Genomic DNA, 6,259 nt, shown 5'->3' on the forward strand with positions numbered 1-6,259 from the left:
GCTGCAGGGCGTTAAGCTGGAGGCGCAATGCAGCAGCTGATCCGTCTCCATGGAAACGACTGTCCGTGCTCATTCATAAAGTCCAGAACGTGTCTTCGATCTAGAACCCGCTCTCATTCTGAGCTGTCCCATCACCTGTAAACGCACCTGAAAGTTCAATAATCATCAAATAAAACTACCCACGTCACGTGCTTAAGATCCGCATTCATTTGTTTTATTTTGCAGGGTCAGGTGTTTCACTTCCTGCGTTCATGGTTTTCTTCTTTTTTTCTGAAATGTTTCCTTTTTTCACGTTAACATGAAGCTCACAGCTTATGTGATGAATGCCTCACTTGTTAAGCTCTGAGATTGTTTCCTGCTCTGTGTTCAATCATCATTTTAGAGCAGGTAATCACAGGTTAGCCCTTAAGTTACACTATCATACCGAGACAGAAAAACACATAATGCAAACAGATGGGGACAGGTGAGACCAGACAGACAGGAGGAGGAGGAGGAGGAGAAGGAGAACAGGGGCTGACCTTCAGCTGCAGTCTTAGTGTCAGAGTTGGCTGACAGTCCGGCTCATGAAAGCTCAGAGTTGATCAGACCCTCGGACTCTGAACCAGAACCTTCTGCTGCACACCAGAGAGTGCTGCTTCCTGATTGGATGGTTTCACAGGTAGTACCCAGTCAACAGTTTGTTTTATTTTATTTTTATATGTTTGAATTTGTGGAACTTCAAACCACACTTGAATCCACTTGAATGTTGTTTTGTTTTTATCATCAAATTTAGATTCAAATCAAACACTCAGTTCTGTGTTTACCAATTTTTTTCTTTAATGATTCTGATTTTGAATTAATTTAGGTTACATTTGTGTGTTTGAAATCATTGAATTTAAATGTGTGAGATGGGTTAGTAGTTGAGTCTTTGAAATTTTATCAGGCTGCTGTTGACTGACCGGGTTTAAACGATTGATACACAAATCAGTTAGTAGTTTTCTGGGCTGTTGTGAGTCTGGTTATGTGCATCGATCCTGTTTCCATCTGTGTTGTTGGTGAAGGCTGTTTTTCGGGTGCAGGACAGAAGATATTGCTGACAGCAGCTCTCGCAGTGTTTGAATTTTTGGCTTCAGCTTGGAGGAAACAAACACCGCTGACCCGCAGTCTTGACATCATTCAGCAGCAGCTGAGGCCAAAACGCCATCATCTTGGATGACCCGCTGCTGTCCACACGCTGCTGGCATTAACGAGAAACACAGAGAGCAAACTGTTTCCTGTTCCTCTGTCTGACATGGCAGTCTCTGAGCAGAACCTGGATGACTACAGTATCTACAGTCACCTGGCAGACGAGGAGCTGCTGCAGATCGCTGTTGAGAGAAGCTTGTCTGATAAACAGGCTTCATCATCATCATCATCATCAGGCCCAATCCAAACAAACCCTAACCCCACACACAGAGGTCCTGACCCCCCCCAAAAGTGTGCAAACGGTTCCTGCACCTGAACCTGCCCCCCACATCCAAAATTGTATAAACCCTCCCACAGCCCTGTCACAGTTTCTCTACAAGGTCTACAAGAGGTGAGTAAGTTCGCAATGAAATAGAGCTCAGAGGATGGAAACATCCACAAACATCAGAAAGCAGCAAGAGATCAATAGACGTTTCAGAGTGAGTGTCAGACAGTCTGGAGATGGTTGCAGGGTGTGTGTGTGTTGGGTGGGTGGGGGGTGGGGTTGTTTCTGACTTGCTCTGTGCTTGTGACTCTGTCGTTCTACTCTTGTTCTGTGTTTGTTCTGACTATCTGTTGGTTCTGTTATGGTGGTTTTAACTCTGTGTTGATTCCAGTGCAGCGTCTCTGTGTTGGATCTGACTCTGGTTCCAAGTCTGTGGTTCTGAAGGTTTGTGTGTTTCCTCAGAGAGGTCAGTCCATTACAGTCCATCATCACGAATGGGGATGCAGAGGCTCTGATGGAATTGGTCCGGAGGCGGTTAAGCAGCCTTATGGAGCCAAATGATGAAGGCTGGATCGCTCTTCATGAAGCTGCTTATTATGGACAGCTGCAGTGCATTAGGATCCTGGTCAGAGGTCAGGATACCTACTGCTTTCTGCTTCTCATTAAGCCTCTAACAACACCTCTTACCTGATTCAGCTGTTAAAGGTGATGTTAATCACCAATAAAGCTTTACTTTGTGTTTTGTTTGATTTGTCATTTTTATTTCACATTTAAAAAAAAAAAACTTCTGCTTGAACAGAAGCTTGAGCTACGGTTGGGCAAACCCTCCAGTTTTATGTCTGTAACATGACATCTGACTTCAGATGTTTCTTCTTCAGATTTTCAGCTTCATTCACCTGCTTATGTTTTTATGTCCACACTGTTCATTCATGATGGAAAAATGTGCTGATATGCAACACAATGTTAGGCTTCTTTATTAATTTACTGTAAGGGTGACATGATCATAACCTTCTGGGAAATCCAGATTTTTGTTTCCTGTACATGGACCCTTTGTACAGGTCCATGTACATGTAGTTAAAATAGTTAACTTGTTACAAGGCGAGATAAACATTCCTTCATAGCTCTCCTGAAACACCAAGTGCTGGCTATGTCCTCTAGAGAGGGTAAGGGACAGCTGATGATCTTTTGTGCTGTCTTAATGACTCTCTGCAGGTTCTTCTTGTCCACTACCAAGCAATTAACATACGAAACTGTGATTAAGTAGGTGAGGACACTCTCTGTGGTGCTGTGGTAAAAAGCTGCCATTAGATTCTTATCCAGATGGTTTCTCCTCAGCATCCTAAGGAAGTGGAGTCTTTGTTGCAGTTTGTCAGCCAGGATTCCAGGAATGATTGTATTGACTGATGATGGTACTCAAGGTGGCAGAGTTCTTTTTAAAAAAATAACTCAGCCCTTATGTAAATACTAGGCCTCTTAGGTGAGTATGTTTATCCAATCAGTTTTCAGGAATCCCTACCAGCTTAACATTCTTACTTAAATATGGTCACTTTTTACTTAAAGGAAAAAAAACCCCTGCAAACCAATAAGTGAGGTCAGAGAGGATATGCCTGTTATATAGTCAATGGTTTTTCACCACATTCACCCAGTGATCAGTCAATGTGAGATCTGACCTCTAAACCACAAGACAGACTCTTCAGGAGGTCATGTGGAAGTCAGTGATGCTTCAGTTTCATGTGTGATAATAGGACAGGATGCTTACATTAAAACAGTTGACTAATAATAATAATAATAGATTGGATTTATATAGCGCTTTTCAAGGCACCCAAAGTGCTTTACAATTCCACTATTCATTCACTCTCGCACTCACACACTGGTGGAAGCAAGTTACGGTTGTAGCCACAGCTGCCCCTGGGGCAGACTGACAGAAGCAAGGCTGCCCTATCACGCTATCGGCCCCTCTGGCCAACACCAGTAGGCGGTAGGGTAAAGTGTCTTGCCCAAGGACACAACGACCAGGACAGAGAGCCCAGGGATCGAACCGGTGACAGATACGCTCCCAACCCCCTGAGCCATGGTCGCCCCATAAACTTAGACTAAACTTGCTAAGAAATTAAAGACATCTGTAGACCTTGTTACTGAGAGCAGGTCATAACCGAAGGAAGTCTTGTAGAACAGACTGCTAAAAGAAGTAATACCATTAGTTAATGATTCAGTCTTGAATATGATCAACCTCTCTCTTATAATTTCCTATGTACCACAGGCCTTCAAGCCGGTAGTAAATAAACCATTACTTTAAAAGGCATCATTTGACCCTTTAAGTAAGGCCAATCTCTAACCTTCCTTTCATTCCAAAAATTCTTGAACGAGCAGTTGTCAAACAGCTAACAGATGATGTGTAGAGGAATGGCTTATTCGAAGAGTTTCAGAGCCCATCACAGTACAGAAACAGCTTTAGTGAAGGTTCCAAATGACCTTCTTATGGCCTCTGACAGTGGACTCATCTCTGTGCTTGTCCTGCTAGACCTCAATGAAGTGTTCGATACTGTCGACCATAATATCCTTGTGATGGACCGAGCAGTGAAGGAAACTTAGGCACAGGTTAAAGTCCAAAAAAAAAGATTTTTTATTTAACCCAAAAAACATAATTAGTTAAATCATGCCAAAAGAATCAAAATCTTGGGCCCATAAAAGAGGTCAAAATAACAAAACTCTACTCAAAGTTGACAACACTACTGATAACTCAAACAAACTAACCTAACTTAACGAGACAAAGGGAAAACTTAAATAGTGTCTGATCAGCCCACAAAAACAGGAGAAGGGGTAAAACACACAAAACCTAACTAAACCAAACATAATGAACTCCAATTCCCCCCCATGGTCCCGAATTATGGCATGAACCAATTTGTAGTGTTCCTTTAAAACTCGCTCCGCCCCTTTTCCACCTCTTGGCTCCTTAATCAAGGGACTGGAACAGCTGCAACTAAGGTAACTCAGAAAACAAAAGATTAATCATACATAACAGTGTAAACTAAAATGTGCACACTTATTTTAGAATACAGTGTTATGTGGATATGTGAATTAACTCTAAACAAAAACCAGTTATTTATTGTCCTGTAAATTAATTCCTATATTTAAAGAAAGAAATGTGAATGCAATGTTACTTATAAGCCTCTACATTAACATGGTGGGTATTACCACTGTGTGGCTGTAAGTGCAGCCATCACACACTCCCCCTCTTTAGATCTCTCCCTTGGACAGCGAGAGAGACAGTCTGCAGTGCAGTTATCTTTGCCGGGGATGTGGTTGATGGTGAACCGGAATGGCTGGATTGCAAGGTACCATCGCGTGATCCTTCCATTTGTGTCCTCCATTCTCTCTATCCATTGAAGAGCCTTGTGGTCTGTGTTACGGATTCAAATATTGAGGAGGGATACAGGAGGAAAACCCAAAATAACCACACTGGTCCGGCCGGGTCAAGTCAAACGATGATTTAATGAACACACGCGTGGGAGATGGACACCATACATCAGACAGCATCAGATCTCAATACAAACTCCACACACTCATTGTTTTATAGAAATCAGGGTATTAGAACGCCCCCTCATGCGTACAGATAGTACAATACAGTCAATATTGACAACTTTAGACACATCAAGAAAAACATTCTCTTCGTCTCGAGGACAGACACTGGCTCCAGTGCCTCTCCTTGGAGCGGACTGTCCCCTACGGAGACACAACATTACAGCTGCAAGGTTTTCCAAATGATCAAGTTGACCTGTATATAATACGCTGAGTCAGGGACACAATATTAAATGCATGTTGGTTTAATGAACTACCATTACTTAAAAACTTAATAAAAAGATATAACTAAATAAAAAATCACAAAGAATCACATAATATCAGTGTTATGTAAGCGCGTGCAACCTCCTGGGCCCAAAGTCATCTCACACCATGGATCAGCCAGTCATAGCGCTGACTGAAGTTTTTGACCTTTATTAACTCGGGCACAACTCTATAATAAGCAACAAACTGCCATATGTGTAAGGTGATCATGTTTACACCTGCAAAGAGAGATCATATAATTATTCTGACACCTGTAAATAAAAGATTAACACCAGGTTATAACAATCACTGTAATTCAAAGGTTAAATGTAATGTCAATAGCTTCAATCAATGTTTAATGCAACGGTTATTAAATGATTCTGATATAATGATGATGATTCTGCTAAAAATGAAATAAAAACACCCCTTTTCACCCGACATCTGTTTCCAATATGAACTCCCGTCCGAGAAGATAATACCTAAAGGAGTCCAGGGCCCATTTGATGGCAAGTCCCTCCTTCTCGATGGTTGAGTATCGCACTTCCCTCGGAAACAGCTTGCAGCTGATGAAGGCCACTGGATGACGCTCTCCAGGCGGTCCCTGTAACAGAACAGCTCCCAATCCTCTCTCTGAGGCATCAGTATGAAGAATGAAATTTCTCTCAAAATCAGGGCTTTGCAAGACTGGGCTCTTACTCAGAGATTGTTGTAGGTTCTGAAAAGCCATCTTAGCCTCCTCTGTCCAGGTGATCTTATTGGGACTTCGGGCACCAGTCAGGTCCATCAGAAGAGCGGCCCTGGCGGAGAAATGAGGGATAAACCGATGATAGAATCCCGCCATACGCAAAAACGATCTCAGCTGTTTTCTGGTCTCTGGCAAGGGACAGGATTCTATGGCGGTGACCTTATTGACTTGAGGTTTTATTACTCCATTTCCAATCACAAACCCAAGGTACTCCGTTTCAGCCTTGGCAATGACACACTTAGCTGGATTAACAGTCAACCCTG

This window comes from Neolamprologus multifasciatus, chromosome 15 (assembly GCF_963576455.1).
Source record: "Neolamprologus multifasciatus chromosome 15, fNeoMul1.2, whole genome shotgun sequence".
NCBI classification, from domain to species: domain Eukaryota; kingdom Metazoa; phylum Chordata; class Actinopteri; order Cichliformes; family Cichlidae; genus Neolamprologus; species Neolamprologus multifasciatus.